General features: G+C 35.0%; 1 long non-coding RNA gene across 1 annotated transcript; it reads left to right on the plus strand.

Annotated features, from left to right (window-relative positions):
* The first annotated feature begins 8,906 nt into the window (after positions 1-8,906).
* LOC102014470 lies at positions 8,907-21,903 on the plus strand. The gene is made up of 4 exons (XR_261195.2): positions 8,907-9,010; positions 14,752-14,818; positions 19,882-20,006; positions 21,231-21,903. It is a non-coding gene; the product is annotated as an uncharacterized LOC102014470 (long non-coding RNA).
* Positions 21,904-25,664: the final 3,761 nt, after the last annotated feature.

Below are 25,664 nucleotides of genomic sequence, written 5' to 3' on the forward strand. Positions count from 1 at the left end.
ATGTCACTATATATTGTTTTCTTTCTAGTTAGGACTGACACAACTCCATGGCAATGTTAACAAATTTCATTCTTTATTTTCCAGTTTATTATAATCTTGTTTGTTACATAATCAACATAGCATTAAGTGTCACGTTGTATCAGAAAATGCGCCCCCAGCCAGTATACTTCAGTTTGTTAGTTGCCCAGATAACAGTTCCTGTTCCAGTTCCATTTACATCTGTCTCTCAGAAACAGCTGGTCACTATGATGCACACTGGATAAACCAATGTCCACTGACAAGCCATTCTGCCTCTGTACCTCCTGCTTGCTTATCCAATATAAGCCCTAGACCACCACAGACCAGGGCCCAATAGTTAGGGAATGATCTCGATTAGAGCCTGTCAACATAAAATAAATCTGCTTCCAAATGCTCAGTGTCACTTCGGTGTTTCTGCTTGCCATTACAGTATGTTACTGCAATACTGATAATCCACACCTTTGATACACTGAGAGTGTGAAACAGTGTTACTTTCTTTTGCATTAAGTTTTGTTCATCACTTTCAGCACAGAACTTCACCAGTTTAACTTTCTGTTTCTTTAGATCATATTGGGCTGTCATTCCAACCCTTACCTCTTCTGTAAGATGATTCACTCTTATCCCACTGTCCAGTTTGCACAACAGCTTGAGTTCATGTACATAGAGGCTTCATTGCTTAATTTTGAAAAATTTTTAAATTCTTTCAATGTCACTATTTTGGCATTGTTGCCCCAGAAAGTTACTGACTGTGGCTGAATGAGACAAGCCCTACTGAGAAGGTAAGGTTACCAAAGACAGGACAACTGTCACAGCATGAGCTGGGCTACTGCTGCAGGCCTGCATGACAGTAAATTGATGAGATAGGCAAATAGATATATCTGTTCCCCATAAATCATCTACAGGCTGTGTTGGGGATTGTCAACAGTATATAGCACAAAAAAGAGACGAGTAAATAAAGGAACCCCACCTGAGTAATGTGTGTGTATCTTGGCACCATTTGTACCACCATGAGGGACTTGTTTCCCGTGCCTCTGGTGTGTGCCTGTGCTATTTTACCACCATATAGATTGAGTCTTTCTAGATGAACCTGGGAGTGTACAGCGAACACAAATCATAGCTAGTTAGGTCACAGAACTGTGAGTTGAACTCCTACATGGTGACAGCCACTCACCACACGGAGTGGGGTTTTTCACCTGTGACATCCTATTGACGCTCAGACAGGTTGGATGCTCAGATTAGAGATGTTCAACTTGCACTGAGAATCTGACCATCACCCTGGCATGCGATGTCTGATTTATGTTTTCCTGACCATCCCACTGGCATTGAGGTGACTCTTTCTGCATGACCAACCTTTTTGTTTTCTCCAGTGTGTTCATCAGTGTTGCAAGGGTAATCCCTCCTTCTTCACATCAAGGTACACATACTATAACCATTATAAAATGAAACACGATTTAAAAAATTTCACCTACAGATCTTGGACAAGGTGGATATGAGCCAGGTAAGCAGACCTGGCTCAATCACATGGAGGTGCGAATGAAGAATCAATGGAGAGAAAGGGTATAGAGATACAGATGATACAAAAATAGAGAATGAGATAGAGATACAGAGATAGAGAGGTAGAGAGAGAGACAGAGATAGTTAGAAATAAAAATAGACATGACCAGCTATCAGTATACATATTGGAACATAATGAGGGTCACTGCAAGTTTGTAGCAAACACCTCAATTGTCCATTTAAAGGCAACAGTAGAAAAGTGGGAAGCTCAAGCAACTAGGTTCAGAAAATACCTGAAAGGTTTATCTCTGGCCACTGACTTGAGCTATTTTGCTGTCCTGTGTCAAGGATTACTGAGAGGTGCTTCTGTTATGAAAGGTAAATGTAATATTCAAAATAGGTGCTCAAACAACATGATATTGTAAGGATGCTCTAAGCCTTTTTATAGTGGATAGGGAACTATGTCCTTACATTTTATTTTCTGTAAACAAATTATAGGATTGTATAATTAACTTTTTAAATGCTTGAAAGAATTTTTGAGTAAAATCATCTGGGATTAATGCTTTGTTTGGGTTGTAGATGATTTTAACCTCCCAATTTCATTAACAGATATAGATGATTCAGATGATCTATTCTTTCCTAAATTAGGTGTAATAGTTATGTCTCCTAGTTTTCTCTGAAACATCGAAACATAGTTTATAGGAAAAAGCCATTATAGTATTCTCTGAATTATATTTTTAATGTCTGAGCAATCAGTAGTAATGATGACTTTTTTATTCCCCTTTGGAAATTTGTGCCAATATATGTGCAATTTTTAGATGGAGTATTTTGTAAGTAGTAATTAGATTAATTAGTTGGATAATGTTGTTCAAGCTTCTTGTATCTTTACTGATTTTATGTTTAATTGTTTTTTCAGTATTAGCAGAGCGTTACTGAATCTCTGACCACATTTGTGGATGTGTCCATTTGTTTTTATAGCTTTGTTAGTATTTACTTCATATACTTTATGGCTCGAGTACGTAGATATTTAGTATCATGATATCATTGAAATAAAAGGTCACTTAGCATTATACAATGACCCTTTCTGTCCTTGTTAATACTCTTGGATCTGATTTCAACACTATATTATTAACATTACAGTTGTTATAATTTTTTCTTCAAGATTAGCAGGGTATGTTTAAAATATTTTTATATTTACAGATTTATGTAATTTTCTTCTAAGAAGAATTAAGATTTTTCAGTGTGTAAATAAGTTTCATTTGTGCAAGACAAAAATGGGACGAAGTGCAATCACTCTGAAATAACTATACATTCTATTGATTTCCATGAATAACTAGTTTCCTAGATTCTAACGGAAAATAAGGACTCTGCTTGTTAAAAAAAGACTATTACTTTAAAAATATGCAATACTAGACACAATAGCACTGTTGTATTGATTTTCTGAACATCAATTCTTTTAGACTGATATCAAGAGAGGTGCAGCTTACACACCCCAGGGCTCTAAGTGGAGGGAATGTGGTGTAGTGAATCTGCCAGTTTTGTAGCAAGCAGTAAGCAAGGATGCTCTTTACCTAGAGGAAAATTAGGTGTATGACCAGACTTACAATGAATGCCCGCACCTTTAAAATTGCCTGATGCCTAAGTAATCCTCACAAGTAAGCCAGGTAAATGAAAAATCAAAGCTTTGCAGTATAGTGATAGTCCACCAGGTCAGCAAAACTACTGCTTGGCTTTCACATTCAACACAGATTTGGTACTGAATTTTGATCCAGACTGGTCCTTCTGATCTTTTAATTCACTTGTTTTTCCAAAAACAATTACAGTTAATATACTTCATTATAAATTTGAGTATACAATCCTGTACTTTTTTTATTCTTCCCATTTGTTTTTGTTCCTCTCCTTTTGTAACATATCTGGGCATTACACTCTTTTACTATTATGCATATTTTCATTGTTGGCTTGTTAAATGAGACTAGTGTATTTCAGTAGTTTTTACAGTTATAATAAAATTTTGTATTTCATCACACTGTATCTTCATATAAGCCATCACATTACACACACCATGTGTATTTAAAAACCTTACAATAGCATGTTTTCTGATTCCATTTTTCTCCTTCTAGGAATACATGTTATTTTTCTTCTGTATCTGGTATGATCTTCACAGTACATTACTATTATAAAATATAGTGTGATGTATGGTACACTCCAAATTTAAAACATTCAACTCTTAACTTCATTATAAATATAATTCTATATTACTTTAAAATACAAATCAGTAATGATTCCTTTTGTATTATCAACCGAAAATTAGGACAAAGATTTTTTCATGCAATGAACTTTCTGCTTTCTTGTTTTATGGGTGGACAGCTTTGCTACTATTCTACATTTATTCAGCTCTAGGTTTCCATATAACAAAACTTTCTAACACTTTAATGTTCAATTTTAATTTCTCCAAAGATTAAATTTCAGTTAATAGGTTAGAATCTAGAAAACTAGGTAGTCTTAATAATAAAAGAGGCCACGGGAGAGGTTGCCTAAGAATGGCTGATCCATATTTAGAGTGGAAGAAAGTCAGCAATAGAGAGATGACATTAAAAGAAAGTATATACTTGTCAAAGAAAGAAGAGTTGATCTTTGGCTCTAGAGACATTTCACTGCTTTTGCACACAACAGTGTACTTAATTAATATTGTGCACTGGTTTATTTAAATTAGTCCACCAGGGAGTTGAGTCTCACATGGAAAATAATAAAACTAAGTAGAGATATTGACCCAGGGTCAGTAAGCAGTTAATCAAATGTGCATTCAAGCTACTAATTTTCTTTTAGACTTGGAAATAAATTAGCAGAGATAAAAGGAAAATTGAATTCAATCAAAAAGTACTACTAAATAAACTCCCTATATAAAAAAACTAATTATTAAAATAATTTGTTTTCTTCCAAAATTAAAGAAAATAACATTTCATAGATGACTTAGAACTAAATTTTGAATTGAAAATTAAAAGCATTACAAGTTAATGAATTCAAAGCATGGATAACATCTCCATGTATATATTTCAATATGTTGTATGATGTTTTAGAATAGAACAAATACGTTAAAAATATTTGTTGCCTTATTAAGCACATTTAAATTGATGACATCAGAGCAGAAAGTAATATATCTCCCCCTATCAAAAAAAGTCCATAGAACAAAAGTAACTGCTTCTCAAATAGGACTGCCATGATTCAAATATTACAGGCAGTATTATCTGTACGTAAAATCATTTACCTGCCTCTTTCTTAAATATTAAATGACAGACATGTGATAATTTGAATAAGTAATCTAAAAAAATTGGACTTGGAGAATAAGCTCTGAAAAAGATTTCAATGAATGCAATTTGGTTTCATCAGCACCATCGTTATTTTTATTCAGTAAATCATTTGCACTGTGTTCTAGGGTAACCATTTAAGTAAGGATGAAAATATTAATCATTTTCCTCAAATTAAAAATGAACTGGCTTTTACATAAGTTTTGTTTGTTATTTGCTTTTCCAGACCTAGAAAGCCAACCCGGAGGCTCATATATGGCAGAAAAGTGCATTATGCTGACCTACACCCCCAGTCTTCACTCTGATTGTGTGTGGATTGGAAATCACAGCAAAATAAAACAGTAACAAATTTAAAGTGAAATCCTTATCTATACAGATGAATGAACATACATCTAAAATACATATGTAATGTTACTTTTCTGAAATTCAAGATATATTCTTTATGTCCTTAAATTCTTTACATTCATTGCATGTATTTAATACTCAAGGCTGTTGCTAATTCACTCAAGTAATATAGTCATTACTATATGATTTGAGTGGAAATTTTATACTATGGACCTTTCAGTAAGAATGCCTCCAGCGTACTTCCTTGTTATGAGTTATAGAGTTCAGAATATAACTCATCATCAGTCATGGGTGTACAACTTTCTTAGGAGTTTGCAGTTTAGGCTGTAAGTGGGTATTTGCGTTTCTGACTCAGGTTTTGTTTTCTTGACTCTGAACTACTATATTCCCCAGTAGAAATATATCTTTTTGACTTTGTGTTTGTGTGTGTGTTGTGTGTGTGTGTCTGTGTCTGTGTATGTGTTTTCTTTTGTTCTGTGACACTGATACACTGTTCCAAATTTGTTGCAGCAGAGGTACAAAAAAAATGAAAGTAATTGCCTCTATGACATAACAGAAGTCAAGAATTTTTATCTGAGGTATCTTTCTGTGAATTGTGTATTTAAACCTTTATCCCAATTTAACGAAATAATTTGTGTTCCTAGGGACATGAGGAATTCTATGTGAATTCAAGATATTAAGTTTTTATAATTTATAAATTTACGGCTTACCTTGCCATAAGCAACTTATTCATGTTTCTTTTTATTTTACAAATTTTTTTACATTTTAATTTCAAATAATAAATTCACTTATATTTATCTGTGCTTTCCATTTCCAATTTTAAAAAACAATTCTGGTGCCATTTCAAAAGCATACTGTTAATTTCTTTTTTTTCATACTGTTAATTTCTGTAATACCTTTCATCCTATATATTAATTGCATACCTTCCCTTATTGATGTCATTGGAAAACAAAACAGTGTCTCATACAGTTATGAATCGAAGTCTGCTTTCTGAAATCCAGGACCAGGTTTGCACAAAATCTTGACATTGCCCTGGCTTCTCCAAGCTAGTGATGGAAAGAAAGGAGCTTGTGGGAAGAGGAGAATGAAAGTCCAAAATCAGGACTCTTCCTGGACATGTAAGGACCCTCACTGTGAAATAATTACATAGGTGAGAGAACAGATGAGAGAAAATCCCCACCTTTTCACCATGAGAAATATTACTTCAACTACTTTTTCACATGAGAACTTCAGAAAATATATTTCAAGATTCATGAAAAACACTATCTGTGTCCTATTTATATATATATATGTTGAAACAATGGATTAATCTCATTCAACTAAAAATATTCCATTCTTTGTTCTGTAACAAAGTGTTATTTTTCCCCAATATTAGTCAAATATATTTGTTTGATTTATGTTCATACAATTTTCAAGCAATTTTAATAGAAGCCAAATATATGATTAATTATAGCTACTATTTATTGATGTCCTTTTGCAGTGAAGTGCAAAATACAAATAAATAAATAAATATATGCAGAAAGTAAAGCAAATGTTCTTCTCACAAGCTGAATTTTGTTTAAAGAGTTAGATAAGTGTTGAAAGTGATGTTTAAAAATGACTGGATACTCGCCATATGAAAGTCATTACCATTTGTATAGCTTAAAGGCAGAATGCCTTCCAGAGCTTTTCTCAAGTGTAGAGATTTTCTTTAAATACTCTCAAAATTTACTGTCCAGTACTGGTCCTTTCAGGATGGAGGCAAGTTTACCGAGTGCCATGTTTCTCTAGTATGCTTAGGACTAGCAGAGTTGGGTAGTTTAGCCCTGTCTACTTTCATTTGAGGTGAAATCTGTCCAAATAAAACATAAGTTTAATTTTTCTTGTGCAGTATCACTTCTGTTCTCTTTGGGTAAACCCTCTTCTAAGGTATAGAAAATACCCATGAATACTAGTGCATGTCATTGAGTACATAATGCTTATTCTAGGATTCAGTTGAAAATCTTCATTTGGAGATGCTATAGCTCCTTCCTCAACATCTACTTTATCATACTAAAACTATATTTTGATTCCTAATGTTGTGTTTGCTTTGGATAGGTTAGAAACTTTCAAGGGGAAATTATTCAATATATTAAGAAAGAATGGATATTTTTAATGTATCTGTGAATAAGTGTCTAATTTTTAATTCTAATAGCACAACACAAATAGGTTTTATAACTTTAAATAGGCAGAAAAAGTAAGTTACTATTCGAAGCATCTACCCCTGTGACAGCACAGAGGATGATAGATTACTCAGAACAAAAATTCAGTCAGATCACTGAGAAGCCAGGGGTAGCTTATTCAGAGACAACCCATCATGGGAAAGTGTCAGTGAAACAATGCCAAACTGAAGCTTCTGTGGATACTTATGTGTGACTGCAGGACTTTAGAGTAAGATGTAGAAGAAAAATATTCCCAGTATTTATATAGGAGATTTCATCTATGGGCATGGAAGGAATAGGATGATTTGCTATGTGACACATATTTACCTCATTCAAGCAACCTTATAGGAACATGAGAGACACAACGGCCAAGCAAGCGTCTTTTAGAATACATTATTGTTGATTCTACTCTGTTGTTGCCCTGCAGATGTGCTCTAAACTTTAACTATGTATTCCAGGAGCCTTGGAGCTGTGATCACAGTTTTTCCACAATGAGGTACACCTCTTAGAATCTAGGAAAGAATCTATCCTAAAATATGAGGTGTGATCTAAAGTTATGGTGAATTTTTAAATTTAAAATATATTACAATAAACCTTGCCGTTAAACTTTATCAAAACATTGCCCCCTGTATTGAAACTTACTTATACTCTTGCCTCTTTCTAGAGCATTTCTGGAAGTCCTTTTGCATGAGTTTCTTTATGTGTGCTGTCATCGTTGATTCTATGTTCAGGAATTTACCCTTGTATTATAACTTAGACTTCGGGGAAGAGCTAGAAGTCACATATTACCAGTTCAGTTGAATAAAGTAGATGAGGAAACACATAACATTTTTACAAGCTTGCCTTTTTGGCGAATAGCACTTAGCAGCAGCATTCCCTGTATTTTTTAATCGCATCCAATAAAGACACTCGTGAATGAGGACTTCCAGAACTGCTTGTGAAGTAAACAGGGAGAATGGAAAAATGTGTTCAAATCAAGAGGAAGGATTTTCAGACAAATTAATAGCTGTGTTGCTTTGATTGTAGTATATTTAAAAAACTAAATATTCAGTATGTATTTTGATCAGCCCCGTGTACTTTGTTATTGGGAAGGCTATCAGGCTACCTTCCAAAAAGGGCCAAAAGAAAAAAAAAAATGGAGGGTTAATGACCAAACTCTTAGTTTTTTAATACTCCCAGAAGTTGCAAGAATAAATTGCTTCATAATCGTTAAAGTTAACATGAATGCTATTGCACAGGAGCTCCCCAGAGTCTAGGAGGACATATTTTAGAATTGCCATTGCAGTGGCAAACAGAATACCAAAACATCACCCAGCATTTGGGGGTAGATTTCTTTAATGCTGACAGGTACTGACCCCTAAAAATATCAGGCCCGTAAGACTCAGGAAGGGAGGCTTTTCTCTAGTTGCAAAGGGGAAGTACAGAAGCAGAAGGGCTTGTCAATTGGGGATTGGTTTGTACAATGTGTATTACAGTGACCAGCTGTTTCTGGGAAACAGAAGTAACAGCAACTGAAATACACTGGAGGTTACCTGGGCAACTAACAGAGACTAAAGTATATTGGCTGGTGAAGAGGGAGGCATTGTCTTCTACGATTTCCCACCCTCTTTTAGTTTCCTGGCAAATCTTTGCTGGAAATGTTATACGTGATCTTCTGAGATGAACCAGGTAAGCTTATAATTATACAAGGCGCAGTTAGAAGCAGTATCTTTAAGGCTATCAGTGGCCATAAGATGGGCCCTAACCAATGTTCTCAAGATTGGAAGGTTTGTGGTTTGTTTCTCTTATTATTCCAATTTTTATCATAGTAACAGCACTTTTATTTTAGGAAGAAATGTATTTCCTCCTTAATGTTCATGATTTATTATTAGTCTGGCAAGCAAGCAAAGGAGTTAATCTTATCTAGGAGAGTGTCCAATGTGCCTTGGATGCTTGTAAAATGTTAGTCAATTGTAGACTAGAGGGAAGGGCCTTGTTGGCTGTTTTCTATTCTTTCAGGAAAATCAGCCATAGAACTAAGGTAAAAAGAACAGCTAGTAGGAGAGCGGGGAGGAAAAACCAAGTTGGACAATACACTATTGAGTACATATATGCAAGCTGAAATGGAGGAAGGACTGGGCTAAGCAGCTTGAAAAGGTACAAACAGCCAAGGGAAGTAAAATATTGAGGTATGGAGCAATCCTGTGAACAGTGTCCTCAAACTTCAGCCATGCATGAACTGGTCAGCATCCAGAGTGATCAGAGCAGGGCTTTAGGTGGATTTTTCAGAGTGAGCTTTGGAGGAGCTGTCATGTCCAGGTAAAATCTCCAGCAGTACTCTGAATGAGCTCTTTTAACTCTGGAATGGTGGATCTAAGGCTAGATTTCTGAAACTTTAAGAGGTAATTAATTTGCACCTGCATTATGTGTGTGGGCAGGGGTGTCCACAAGTATTGCTGGTCTCTAACTAAGTTTTCATGGAACTGGTTACAAGTTACTCCTATAGGGTTATGTTTCTATTCTTTTTTCATTGCCAATAGTCAGGGTAGGCCTTATTGCCATATCTAGGGATAATTTCTCACAGCAAGACCTTACAAACTTTTGTTGTCTTCTCACTGCAGGTAGGGAATGTCTTGGCCCAGCCTGAGTAGGTGCATATAAGCACCAATAGAGATGTACCTGTAATCCTTATGAGGATTTACTTTAAGGTTTTTAAAGGTTGATGTTTTAGTCAGTTGGATCCTGGAAGGAGATGGGATCCAAGATAGGCCCCTGGACCCAGATTATTTTGAGTGTGTTTTGGCATAGGTGGCAGATAGTGGAGCAGATGCTGGCCAGGCATGGGAAGACATGACTTTTTCTTTTGTGGTCAGAATGTTTTAATATTTTGGTGAGTTTCAGACAGTAGCAGGAAACAGTAGACTGTTTCTGTTTTCAGACCAATTGAGGGCCTGTATGAGGGCCCATAGTTCAGTTTGCTCTTCAGACCATCCCTGAAGGAGAGCTTAGGCAAAATAGCTTTGTCCAAGGTGACTACAGTGTATCTAGCCTTTTGGACTCCAATTTTAACTACTTCCATCTCTAAACAGGGTGTACTCATCATCTGTCAAGGGGTTTATTTATAATCTGGTCACCTTCAGGTCAGTTCATTTAGTGCCTGGCAGGCATGGTCTGCTAAGCCCAGCTTGGTGGGCAGAAATGTGACAGTATTGAGTGGTTTTATGGCAGTAAGAGGCAGGTGAGGATTTTTGCAGAGTCCTTGGTACTGTGTGACCCAGCTGTTTGAACCACAGTTATTCAGCAGGTCTAGTATAACATTTGGCAGCTGGATAGTTAGGTATTAGCTTAAGGTGAGCTTCTCAGATTTCTTGATCAAGAGAACAGTGGCTGCTGGAGCACTGAGGCAAAGGGCAAAGGCCTGAGGTATTGGATCACAGTGTTTGAACAGGAAGGCCACTGGGCACTCCCAGGGGCTGAGAGTCTGAGTAAGCATCTTTAATAAACAAGTTGAATTTCTCCTACATTTGGAATTCCCAAAGTTGGAGATATAGAGTGGGATTATTTTCCAAACAAGACTTTTCTTGTTATGGATCTTTGTCAAAAAGTATTAGAGTCTTTTTCAAGCAAGGCATCATCTAGGGGCCTTGTTTTTTTGTGAGCTCAGGGAGCAGAAGACCTCTTCTTTTTGATCTAAGGGCACAGTGTCTCTGCTAAAGTCAAATCCAAGATATCTGACTTATTGTTTGCAGTTTTGTACCTTTTCCCAAGATTCCTTCAGACAGTTCCTGCTAGATATTGCAGCAAGACTTTTGTCTTTCCAGTAGGTATCTTGGGTGTCATTAACCCAAAGTGCAGTGATATTTTGTGAAACTAGTGAGGCCAGCTGTGGGAGCTTCTCTGAAGAGGTTAAACAAATTTTTGAATCCCTGGGATGTTGAATCCAGTTCGGTTAACCACTGAATTCAGACCTAGGGTCTTTGCATTTAAAGGTGAAGAGGGCCTAGCTGATAGGAGCCAACTGAAGGCAGAAAATGACACCTTTTAGGTCCATGCAGGCTTCTGGGGAATAGTAGTATCATTTGACATGTTGTTGGATTTTTTGCCTCACCTCTTTGATGCTTTTAAGAAGTGCTGGACTGGTTTGCTTTGTTGTTTTTTTTTTTTTTTTTTTTTTTGCTTTCTGTAGAGCTGGCCCTTGTTGAGCTGTAGCTGCAATTGCCAAGGTGGAATTTTAGGTCTTCATTCAGGCTCAGGAGCAGGGAGTCTTGCTCAAACACAACAGTTTAATTTCATTGTAACTCCATAATCACCAGAAAAGCCCTTTCAAAAATTCTTGGAATTGAAGTTAGGGACCATGGATTTAGACTGATTGGAACTCATTGCTGACTCCCTACATGTGCATGGTATACACCTGAGTGATGTTGTAACAGACAAAGGGTGGGTGCCTCTCAGAGAGAAAGACCATTTAAATGCCTGCCTGGCCATTTTCCTCTTGGCAACATTGGGATAATCCATACTATGGAGAAGCATTGGTATGTTCTCCATTTTGTCCTTTTTGGATGTGTCCATGACACTGCAGATTGGAGCGCAACCAAACTGAAATATACTGGCTGTGGGGGTGGGGATTTCTGCTACATCATCATCATGGAAGAACCGGTTGTGAGGGGATAAAGGCTGAGTATCTGATTCACAGTGCCTGCTATAAAGATCTTAAAAAATCTATAAATTTAAGGAAAGGTTGCACTAATATTGGTCTTCCAAAATCTTAAGACAGAGGTATGCTTTCATAAAATCTTCTTCCTTTCTTATCTCTAATCTAATTTTACTAACAGTAAAATTCTTTGAAAAATGTAAGAATGAAAGCTGATAGTTTTAAAATGAATAGGAAAACAGAGAATTCTTGTGGGAAACAGGGGCCCAGAGGTCTGGTTGATGGCCGTGGCAGAGGAACAAGTCTGAGCAAACTTAGACTTATCATGTCCTCGGCAAACCGAATGAGTTACCCCGCCTAGGCTGTCCCACTCTTCCCCTCCCTCAGTACCTCCCCTCCATAAACATGCCCCATCTTGCCACGCCCCTAGCCTGCTCTATAAAATGCCTGGTACTTCTGCAATAAAGTAGATCTGTGCCATCAGCCTGGTCTCCGGTGTCTCTTTCTTCACCACAACGCCGCTTGCTGCAGGCCCAGGTCCCTCGACCCGAGTGGTTTTACCACAAATTCTGCCAGTATGCTAAGCAGAAATCTGATCATTAAGGTAAAGAACTTAATTTTAAAGAACTGAAATAAATTACATTGTTCTGTAATACTACATGAAGCATAGACTCTGACATGATGTAAAAGTGTAAAGATACAGTAAATGAGATTATTACATCAAGGTTAAGAAATTTAGGAAAGTTTAAAAATTCCATTGAACTATATAGACCTTATTAGGATAAATATGTAGAGCACCCCTTGTGCTTCAGTGTTAGCTCTGAGAATAACCTTTTTGAAATTCAAGGCAGGCTTATGGGCATGTTGCATTAAGAAAACAGTAAGTAGTTTGACTTTTCTTTGCTGTTACCATGTTTCTTTTTATTTTGCAATTTTAAAAAAATTTTGTGATGTAGTGAATTGAACCCAGGGCTTCATGCATGCAAAACAAGTGCTCTACTATTACCACTCTCCCTATGTGCTCAGCCTTAGATGTCTGAATGATCCTTTTAATTTATCATTTTTAAGTTTCTTTTTTAATTACTCCAATTAACATGCTATTCTACTGTCTGGAAAAAATAGGGTGAAACAATATGCGATAAGATGATAATTCCATTTTGCATGGCCTTGGTTTCAAATAAAATGAAAAACTGACTCAAAGTACTTTATAAAATAGAAATTGATGTTATTTCAGGTATTTGGAAGTCCATGTATTGGGAGGGCTCCAAATGTTCTGGTTCAACCTCTTGTTTATTGTTTCCATTTTGTTCTGTATTGTTTTAACTTAGAGCCAGACATAATTCTTCAAGTGATTTTAGGTTTTACATTCAGATTAACTAGCATGTATAAAAAGCAAAGTGATTCTGTATTACTGAATTTCTTTTATGGAAGCAGATATGTTTTTGCACAACTACATAAATCTTTTCCTGCATCTGTTTGTCATAATTTGTTATACGGTCTTTCAAATTTACCCAATGACAATAAACATGAGGTTGCTATCACAATCTCAAATCAATCAGGGTATATGACTGGAACCTGTTAAGTGATCCGTTTTTGTGAGTCATATGTTCAAATTGTAGCCAACAGAACAAAATCAGCAACCTGTGAGGGAATAAACACTATGTGAGCACTGGGTAGATAAATAAAAGGAGCATCTATCTAATTTCAAAGAATTATTTATTTTATTAAAAGAACCCTCTCAGCTCAGGGCACGCCTACGACCCAGAATCGGATTGCACTGGAAGCACAATCCCATACCAGTGCTCCTGTGTCCCCAGGCAGTTCAGGGTACAGGCAAAACCCAGACACAAACCGTAGGGTCAACAGTGTGTGGACCACCTGATTCCGTGTCTCCAAGCAGCTCAGGATGCGCACGGGAGCTAGATGCGAATGTAATGGCGGTGATCACGGACCACCTGTGTCTGTGTCCTCCAGGAGGTCAGGGCGCAAGTAAAGCCCAGACAAGAACCGCGGTGCCAGCAGCTCGGGGAGCGTCTGCTCTAGTCCCCCACTCAGTGCAGGGCCCGCGCAGAGAGAGCCTACACGTGAACCCCGGTGATAGCTGGTTGCGGGCCTTCTGCGTGAGGATCTCCTGTCTGCACTGGACTCGTGGAGGGTGGAGATTCAGACTGTAATGGCCAGAATAAGCATTTTAATTAAAGTTAATATTTAAGTTATTTCTTAAAATTATTATGTTTCAAAATAGAAAATTGCAACATGGAATAACAAATAGAAATTATTTACATTTTATGTGCTAGACTCATTTTTTTACTGTAAGAGAAAAAAGCAATAAAAATGATACAGAATTTCAAAACAAGACGATAGGAAATTAACAATGGTCATTATATTGCATACTGTTATATTCAAATTAGTTGCTCAGATTACCAGATATAGGCATGCAAATTTGATCAAACAATATGAGCACTAACTGTTCTTTTCAATGAACTAATAGAAATTAGTAGTACCATTACCTTGAAAGGAAAGATCCCATTCTTTGAAAATGTTCTTGGCTCTGATTATGTCGTATTATGGCCTTTAGCACATCTATTTTTGATATGCTAGTAACTCAGAATGTAACAGTATGGAAATATAATTCAGAGCAGAAATTCAGTAAAAAATTTGATGAATGAATGAATAACTTAATATGCTAAAAACTTTCTATATGGCAAAAATTTTACTGTCATTTATTTAATATGAACAATAATGTTACAGTATTGGTATTCATTCCTCTATTTTGTAGATAAAAAGTTTATTCTAAGAAGTTTCCCCTGAAGATGATCACTAGCTGGCGGATCATTTCCTATATGGTATGTTTCCATGTGTGTTGCTAATTGCTATTAAGAAAAGAAAAACTAGGTGCCAATGAATATGTAAAGGATATAAATGAAAATGTTGAAAAATATGTTTGAAAGAGTGCTTGCTTTCATTAAACGTAACTGTTATCAGTACTGAGAGTTATAAATATTTAGCAGTTAACATGCAATTACTATAACTAATAGCTTGAGTAAGAAAAAGACAACATAATTCTATATTTATTTTTAGGTAACGGAAACCATTTAGAATGACTAATAACATTAAACCAGTAATTTATAACTAAACCATTGATTGTACACCTTCAACCATTTGAATGTTTAAACTGAATGTGTGTGTGTATATTTATGTTCTAAATATTTTACATTAAATTTAAATGATCTTAGCTTCTAAAATGGAAACTGAGCATCTCATGTCTTTGTATAAAAGTGATATCATTGTGTGCTGTCTAATATTTTACTTCTGGATCTGAGGCAAATGTACTGCAAGTAAATTTCTTCTTCTAATGTTTTTCTGAAGTTGCCTATGATCTGTAAAAGGCAAGAAATCTCATTTGAATAGAGTAAAAGGATTAGCCATTATTCATGCATAGGAAATTTTAAGGATTCCGCTGCTTCCGTGTACATGGATAGACCGCTGAGAAGCCATTTGAGATTTCTGTGATTTGGTTAGACAGGTCCCAACTCCTATTAGTGAGTGTTGCCTTGTTCTGAAACACGAGGCAGCTGTCTCCCTCACTTTTTCCCCTAGTACTGCTTGCTTTAACTAAGCCTATAACATTTTGATACGCAAATCAGAGAGGACTCTGCAGACAGATGTTCATGCTGCCTATGCATTCTCATTTGCATGCAACCTTGGTTGGTAACTGTACTTCAGCCATATGCAGAGGGGTTTGCATTCCCTTTGGATTGGTTTTAAGTGCTAGGCAGATAAGTCAAATCTAACTCTGTCCATGTTTTCCTAATGCGATTTAATTCACTGGAGTTATGCAAAGTGTTTATCAAAAGATTTTTGAAACTGAAGTCTTGGCTGACTGCAAAATACTGATACCAACCATGGTTAGAGAGAAAAGTGTCTTGGGAGACTTGGTGTTATAGGACATTAAGTTTTAGTCACACTAATTTATATTTATAAGCTGACATCAAATGAAAATATAAACAAGCACACTCTACTTAGGAAGTTGAATTGCCTACACCCTTCATATTGGCTTACTAACGCATTATAGATGTTAGTTAATTAAAAATACCCTCACCAATTGGTACATTTTTCATTATCTGATGATACAGTGACCTAAAATAACTGACATCGCCAATATACATACATTGTAACTCTCACTTTAACCTTGCACATTTTCAATATTTAACAATAAATCAGTTTTTGTGAGGATATTTTATCACAACATACATATTTTGTGACTTGTTAGAACAAGTAATATCTCTGAAAAATGATTACACAAAACATATTACTTTTAAAATGAAAAGTTAAAAGTGAGAGTTGAGGATGAACAGGACTACATTACCCTATCTTTGAATTAAATAGTTTAATCAATCCATTTGTTTTTAACCTTAAGAACCTTAAATTATAACAGTGGTTAATTTTATTTAAAAATAAAATGGCAGTGATCCTAGTTCCTATAAGTTTTACCCTATTACTATGACTCATAGTCAAAATTATTGTAAAAAGAATATTTGCTGTATACTTCTCTAATGAAAATAAAATATATACTATGGTATTTTGAACTACAGTTCACTCACTGCCCTGTAGAGCCCTAGAAATTAATACTTTTGTGTTTGTCTGCCTATGTTTTCTCACCTCTCAAACTATCTCCTCTCCAGGCCTTCCCTGCCTCCAGTTATTATGTATACATATTTCAGTGACCCTTTTAACAATGACATATGAAACAGAATTTAGAGCATGTGTCTCTCTTTATTTAGTTTAAATTTCCCTTCAGTTTCATTTATTTTGCTGTAAATAATATGACACTATTTTTTATCCCAAAATAATATTACATTACATTTAAATGCTACATTTCATATATTGTCTTACCCATTGGTGGCCATGTAGGTTGACTGCATACCTTAGCTACTGTAAGCAACAAATGTGGCTGAGTAACTGTCTTTTTGATTTTGTATCCTCTGGAAATTTATCCAGAAGTGAAATGACTGGATCATATGATAGGACTATTTTTAGTTTAAAAAAAACCCAAAGTTATAAATGAATATTTCTTTTTTTTTTTTGTTTTGTATTTGGTTTTTCTATGGTACCGGGAACCAAACTCATGACCTTGCGCTTGCCAGGCAGGCGCTTTTGCCGCTGAGCTAAATCCCCAGCCCCTAAATGAATATTTCTAAAGAGTATAGACGAACAAATACTGAAAATAGTACCAAATCCAACTCAACAGCTTATCAAATAGTTCACTGACTATGACTTCAGGGATATTAAGGCAGCTCAATCTACACAAATCAATGGATGTAATATGTTACAGAATTATAGAAAAATCATAGGGTTATCTTACTAGAGAAAAAATTCAATAAAGTTAGACACCCGTGAAGAAAACTCAAAACAAATCATGTCTAGAAGATCATACCTCAATATAATGAAGGCACTATAAGACGAGCCATAGCCAGTGTCATACTGAGTATGGAAATGCATCTGGAAGAGAAAAGGTTTTTTCTCATTACTCTTATTCACCATACACAACAGAGGTTGGTTCTAGAAGTTATAGAGCAATAAGGCAAGAAAAAGAAACAGAGAGTGGAATTCTAATTAACCTTGCTTGCATATTATACAAATCTGTATACAGAAAAATCTACTCTCCATTAAAAGACAGTCTTCAGTATATTCTCAGAATACAAAATCAATATATAAAATCAATAACGTTTTATACACCAATAAGGAACTTGCTGAAGAGGAAACCATGAAAGCAACTGTACTCACAATAGCTACAAAAAAATAAATAACCTGGAAATAAATTTAAATTTAATCAAGGAATTGAAAGATCATTGCAATTCAAATGACAAACTCTGGGAAAACAGTTGAAGAAAATAAGAAATGAAGACTTTATATGTTCATAACTGGAAGAACTAATGCTATTATAATATTGTTACTAACCAAACCACCTTTAAAATATAGCTAATGAGGAGGCAGAGGCAGGAGGAAAACAAGTTCAGGGGAGGCTGAGCAACTTAATGAGATGCTGTATCAAAATAAAATTTTAAAGAAAGATTTAAGGATGTATCCCAGTAGCAGGGGCACTTGCCTGACATATGGGAGCCCTGGGCTCAAAGTTTAGTAAGGAAGCCGGGCCGGGTAATCCCAACAAACAGAGAGCTTAGGCAGGAGGATCACTGCAAGTGCGAGGCCAGCCTGGGCCTCAAAATGAGCTCAAGATCAGCCTCAACTGCACAGCACGACCCTGTCTCAAAAGGACTCCCTGCCTCCTCAAAAAAAGCTTAGTAAGGAAGAGAAATTTCCTAGAAAACACTTCAGTTCAAATTCCATCAAAATACCAGCGCCCTTCTTCACAGCCTCTTCCAAAAGGCACTAAAACAAATATGAAAATACAAAAGATCTTGAGCAAAAGAATTATAGAACTTCTAGGAAAAAAGCAACTTAGAGGAAACACTTTAAGACATTTTTATGGATAATGATTTTCTTTTATGAGACCTTATGTGCACAAGAAATAAGAGCAAAACTAGATAAATGTGAAGAAAGTTCTACATAAGAAATAACTGGTCAGTAGGATGAATACACTACATAAAGAGTAGGAAAAAAATGTTATAAACCATTCCCCTGAAGAATACCCAAAATATGTAATGAAATTTTAAAGATAACAAACCCCCCGAGTTTAATATAATTAAAATAGGGAAAGAATATGGAACAATAATTCTCACAAGAAATTCAAAAAGGCAACAAATTTATGAAAGAATACTCAACCCCATGAGCCGTCAGGGAAATTATTGTTCTGTCTTTGGAAATTTTTATTTCACACTGTAACATTGCTTATTTTTTCATTCAAAAAACACTTGATTGTGTTCCATTGAGAGAAAGTATTCTTATTTGCATCTATTAAGTAAATAAAATCATTTGGGATTACTGTTTTCAAGATCCAAGTACATAAGTACTCTAAACACAAAAACCTCTGTAGATATAGCCTGTAAACCTCCCCCACATATGTTCTCATAGGAGAGTTACACTCACACCATAAACCAACCACCCCCTGCCCTGTACTCTCGTTTTATGTCCTTCTCAATATTCTCTTCTTGATCAGACCTCCTATAACTGACAGCAAATTATTCTCTGAAAAGAAAGAAACAAAAAAAATAACCCTATTCTGGGACCGACACAGGTATTGTCTTTGTTCTCTAGTCTTCTTGTCTGCTTTGAAGAAAGTGTTTCTTTCAAATTTAGACTGACAAAAATATGCCCCAGTTCACATGGGAAGGCAAACAGACACTCACTCAGCCAGTGCTTTTGTTCAATCATCCCACCCCAGGCGGGCACAGGGTACTTTAGTGCCTGGAGGTATCAGCCAGGTATGGTGCTGTGTGACTATAATCAGAGCACTCCGTAAGTTCTCAGTATCCCCAAGTCCTCAGTATCCCCTAACTTTCTTCCACCAGGCTCCACTTCCTAAGTTCAACTGCCCCCAAATCACACCACACAAGAACGACAAACCCTTTCAGGCTACGAGTCTTTGAGTGACATTTACGATACAAACTATAACAATATCTATCACCCATACCATTAAATAGATATGTATTTTCTATTCACATGTAAATGACTTAAAATTTCATACAGTTTTATATCTAACACATTTTTGAGTAAATGAAATTCCACCAGAGGTTGAAAGCTAATGTACTATTGATAGAGAGCATTAAAGATAAATGACTTGGTCCTTTTGTAGTAATCTCATAGATTATATCTGAAGTTAGGTGTGGCAATTCTATTCTGTTCTACTATTCCTCTGTTATGGATGCAGGAAAAAGAAGCACTAATATCCATCACTGTTCCGGAGTCTCCCTCATTCTTAAGTCACAAACTGTGTTCCTCTCCACAGGGCATCAACCAGAGTACTCATAACATTCATATGAGAAACAAGTGACCCGTTTCCCATTGATAGCACAAAGTCAAATGGGCACATCAAAGCATCTTCATACAAAAGGGAAAAATGGAAACAAAACTGTAAGTAGGCAAGGGAAAAGGGGTAGAAGGGAAGATAGAGGATTGGGAAGTAAAAGAGAATTCAAAATATATCAGATAAGTATACAAACTCCCCATGATAAAAATGATTTCTGTGTATATCTAAGTTGTACCAATAAACAATTTAAAAAAGTTATTTTCAGCCAAAGTGAAAAATAAGTAAGAGAAGAGCTCTTCTATGGCAAAAAGTTTATTTGCCTTTATAATTCAGGTTAATCAGATGCTTTTCTTTTTTATCATAAATAAGCAAAATGATTATTTAATTACCAAAAAGTGGTTATAGTCCAAAAACATATTTTCTGATACTTCACCTAGAAATTATTATCCTAGGCCTCTGAAATCAACATCACATTTTAGGCAATTTAATCTCCAATAATATGCTCTTTTTTCTTTTTTTTTAAAGAACAGATTATTGTACTATATCTGAATTTAGCACTTTAAGAATTTTTTCTAAAATGTTATTATTTATGTACGATTAACTCAGTAAAACTTAGATTTTTCTGTGTCTTCTCTCCATACTTGTATTTAAATTTTATCTTTTCAAACAAAATGAATAAACACAGAGGCACACAAAACTCCTCTTAATAGAACAGAAATAGCAACAAAAATTTGCTGGACATACTTTATGTATAAAACACTGGATGGCAAGACATTCATTTATCTTCTTGTATGTGAGTTCTGTTTATTTTCCTATTTTATCAATTAAAACTCAAATTATATTTTAGTATCTTAAAACCAGATAATTGAAAAACAAACAGTGCAGAATACCTGAGTTCATTTGTCAGTGCCACACCCATTTTTTAAATGTCCAAAAAATATAAATACATATAAGATATATGGTTGCCAGTTAGCAAGTAAGCAGGGTAAAATTGCTCACCTTCATAGTTAACAGGAGAATGGAAATTAAAACCATAATATTATACCATTATATGATTAATTATGTAATTAAAACAAAGTGGAAAACAGAATGCCAAGGAATAAGGTAACAAAAAAATCTTATTCATTGCTTTTGGAAATTTAAAATTGTCTGGCTCTTTTGGGAGAGTTTGATCATAGATTTTGGAGTTTAATATACACTTTTCTTTTGACTTAGCCAATTAATATCTAAGTATTAACTAATGTCAATAGAAACCTTATATTCACAGAGTCCTACATATGATTGCAGCTGTATAAATATCAATCTAACTCAAGATTTCCTTTGTACAGGTGAATGCATAATCCATGATGCACTTATCCAGTGAAATTCTATCCCAAAATCAGAGGAAGAAATTGTGTATTAACACAATTGCATAGATGCACCTTATGTCTTTTGTTAAGTGAAAATCGTTGGACTCTGTAACTTCATATTGTATGGTTCTACAAAAGATAATTCATTTATATATATATTTTGGTACCAGTAATCGAAGTCAGGATCTTGCATTTGCCAGGCAGGTGCTTGTGCTGCTGAGCCATATCCCTGGCCCTTGTATCCTTTTTCAAAAGGTAAACCTCTATGCATGGAACATATATTAACCCAACATATGAGGTAGTAGATGACTGTTTGATTACAGTGGAGGCACATAGGTCTTTCACATAAGGTTTAAGGCCACACTGGGGACACATGGAAAAGGAAAATACATGGAAAACCTAAGAGACTGTATGCCAAGTAAAACAAAGGTGTGTGTAAAATCCCAAGCCCTTCAAAGAAATGCTTGTCCCCACTTACCTAGAGCATAGAGACTCAACACAATGCATGGTACAAATCACAGACTGCATTTTCAAATCTCTTACTTGCAAACATTTCAATTCAGTTCTCATATATTCTTCTAAAGGAATATGACACACACACACACATCAAATACGTCTCTACTCTCCTCTCTTTTTTATTTTAAAGTGGAAATAAAACAAAATAACAATAGCAAAGATTAAAACAAGACAACACAAAAACAATACAAATGATACAGAATTTCAAGACAAGATGGTACAAATTAACAGTGGTTATTATACTACATATTGTTATCTTCCATGAAATTGCTCAGATTACCAGATGAAAGAATGCAAGATTAATGAAACAATTAAAGAGACTAAAAAGTAATAAAAAATTAGAAATGTTACAAATCTTCACTAGACAAGATGGTAGGAATTGAACAATGGTTGTTACACTGCATATGTTGTCCCCAAATTAGTCTCTCAGACCACCAAATATAAGCATGTTAAATTGGTCCAAGAAAAGAAAAGATTTAAGCAATAACTGTTCCTTTCAATAAACCAATGGACATCAGCAGTTCAATCATCCCTGTTATGTTTGTATATACACATATATTTTCTTTCCTTCCTTCTCTGTTATTTTTATTTCCTCATTTTCTATTTCTCCATCTTCCTGTCTATCCATGTGTGTTTGCCTACATCTGGCAATCGATTAATCACATCTTATTCTATTCTCTGTATACAACTTTAGGAACATTGTGAAATATTTTTTATTATAAAATATTGTGAAGTATTTTTCATACTGCTATTATAAATTTTGTAGCATACCAAGTGTTATTTCCCTATTGCTTTTTGAATATCTATTTGAGGCTGATTTATTTAACAAATCAAAATTACTCATTTACAGCCTTTCTCTTGAATTCATACAGATATCATTTGATAACCACTTCAAAAACTAAAAATACTTTTGACAACATTTAATGTGTTAAGCTCACACGTTTGGAGTCACTATATTCTAGATTGGTTGTCAAACCTATCACTTGTTATAACCCTCAAAAGTTGCTTAACACACTAGCTTTGATTTACTCTTCTTAAATAGAAGGGCAATAAGTTTGGCTTATTTTACAAATTGTTCAGTACTTTGAAAAAACAACAGAGTCATATAAAGAAATCATAAAGTACAGTCCTTGGATGTGCCAGTTAGTCTTTATTGCCAATTTGATTGGATTAAGAGACTCATGAGAGGAAACTGGATCTTGGGTGCACTCTACTCTTCTGTGATTTAATCCAACAAGTTTCATGGAAGACAGAAATGTCAGGAGGTGGAACACCGAGGACCTGTTCTATGAGGGTGTAGCTCTGTGAGTTGCTCCATTCTCATGCTCTGCTTCCCATCTGCCATGAAGTGAGCTCCTGGGTTCTGGCATACTCTTCTGCAGCAAATCATGTACTTAAATCTCAAAAAATGTGAGTCCATAAAAATATTTTACTTTGAGTTATGTATAACAGACCTTTTGTACCAACAAAGGGAAAGTTGGATAATCACTTAGCTGAGCACATGGGCACGATTGTTGATTAATATTATAACACATACTAACTAATTCATGGCACTTTTGAAGTCATGTTTTAAATTTCAAGAACAAAGCAGGGATTCATTCACTAGGACAGAGAGTGACTACATCCTTTGAACCTACATTACCATTTTCCGTTGCTACAGTGTCTTGCAGCATTTGTGTTAGTTCAATTTATCTTAAATGAATGAATGTCAAATACCTGAATTCTCTACATGTTGTAGTGACTTAAAAATAAATTCAATATAATGAAGACTCAAATTATACTATCATAGTTTGGAAGTTTTTCCCTAGATGCACTTTTATACATTTTTTCAAGGAAATAAGGCTGTGCTTTTGGATTTGTGATAAATCATCAAAACATGAAATCTTTGCAATGTAATCATGGAGTAAAGCTTTTATTAAAGCTCTTATACAAATAAGAATTCACAAGGTGAATAATGCTTCATAATTCTTCTTTTGGGAAGGACATTTACTTTTCCTACCAGAGCTTTGACAACTCATTAGTAGTAGAACTAAACAACTTTGATTATATATTGCTTTATTATAACATTGTCTAAAGTATGGACCTAACTGACAGTAATTATATATTTGTAACATTCTGGTATGCTGTACCCCAAGTTTCCACACTTTGGTGTGCATTTTAAAGGTAATGTATAAAAAATTGCTAGACAGTTAATTTCTTCTTGATTGGGTGTAAATCTAAACAAAAATCCAAAATTAATGTAATTTATATATAAGTAAGTATGGGGGCAGGTGTTCTAATACCCTTGGATGTTTAATCACAAACACAATAATGCATATTTCAAGCCCTATCATTTCTACCCCAAAAAGATTGTGGTATAGGGTTTTGGAGTAATTTAGAGTAACTCCAAAAACTAAGGTACAGAATCAGTTTCTTGAGTAAGGAACACATCAGGCATTAAATCTAATCTACAGCACAGTGCTACTGCAGTCATGAGCACTTCTCTATGCTTCTGGACAATAGTGTAAGTAGAGATATAATGACTGCTAATGGAAACAAAAGTCTGGAAACTCTGGAATGTGTCTTAAGTAATACATAAAAGCTAGGCTCTTGAATTGTGAAAAATTGTGAAAAACCCACATTAACTCCTTGATCTATAATTGGTTTTCACTATGAATCTGCTGACCAAATGCTAAATTTAAACTTTGAAAAGTTAATATAGGTGGTCTCCAGGCAGCTGCTGTAGATTTGCGCAGTGTGTCCAGATTTCATTCTCCAACTGTCCCCCATTCCAGTCTGGACAGGCTCTCACGGTTCCCCAAAATTCATCTATTCACTAACTATTACTTCAGTAGCTTTTGCATATTATGAGAATACTGACTTAATAAAACTGAAATTCTGGAATAATTTGCATTCAGATTATCATTTTTTATAAAGGAACAAAAGCAATAGAATCATTCTGAACTTAAGTGAATGTTTATCACATATTAGAGAATATTTGGATGGTAAATATATTACTGACATGATAGTTTTCAAAATACTGAGCTTTAATTCCTTACTGTCCACATATTGCTTAGAATAATGATTTTTATGATGGTTTCTTTGTTCCTGTCTAAATAAGTAAATGTCAATACTATTTTTGTTGAATTTAGTACAATAGTCTACCAGAGATACTCAGCAACATATATTACCACCTACTAAGCACATTCCATTTCAATATTTCTTTTACCAAAAGTTAGTAGGAAGTATCTATAATTTCCTTATGGCAGAACTTTGCTTGGAAAATTTTAAGAATAAATCTCTTCTACACATAGTGACAGCACTGTATATCCAACTCATTGTATATCATTATATATCAATTTCCATTTGACTTTTTAAAATTATATACTGGCTATAAATCTGGTGTGTTTTTTAACATTTGCTCTAGTAGGTATCAAGAATGATGGGGAAAATTGCAATCAACATAGAAATCAAATGTATTACTAAGGAAACAAGCACAAAGAAAAGCACCTGAGATTAGTAAATGCTATTCAATACTGAGTTTGAATCTGAAATTTCTGTTTTTTTGGTTTGTTTGTTTGTTTTCCAGTACCGGGAATTGAACTCACTACCTCGTTCTTGCCAGGCAGGTGCTGTGTCACTGAGCTAAATCCCCGGCCCCTTTCTGAAATGTTTCTAGAAATGAGTCCCTAGTAAATATGAATCATATAAATTCATAAATAAGTTTGATAAAAGCAACTGAAAATTTATCATCTCATCTACATATTATGAGCATATATGTGCTTAGTAATGTTTGGATAGTTGCAAATAATCTTATAAAATCATAAAATGAAACGTAAATTATATCATAAAATGGAAATATATATATATATATGTACCTGGTCAAACCTAAATTGATCTTAGTAACCTCCTATATTT

Source organism: Chinchilla lanigera, unplaced genomic scaffold (genome assembly GCF_000276665.1).
Source record: "Chinchilla lanigera isolate Chin_1 unplaced genomic scaffold, ChiLan1.0 scaffold00025, whole genome shotgun sequence".
NCBI lineage: Eukaryota > Metazoa > Chordata > Mammalia > Rodentia > Chinchillidae > Chinchilla > Chinchilla lanigera.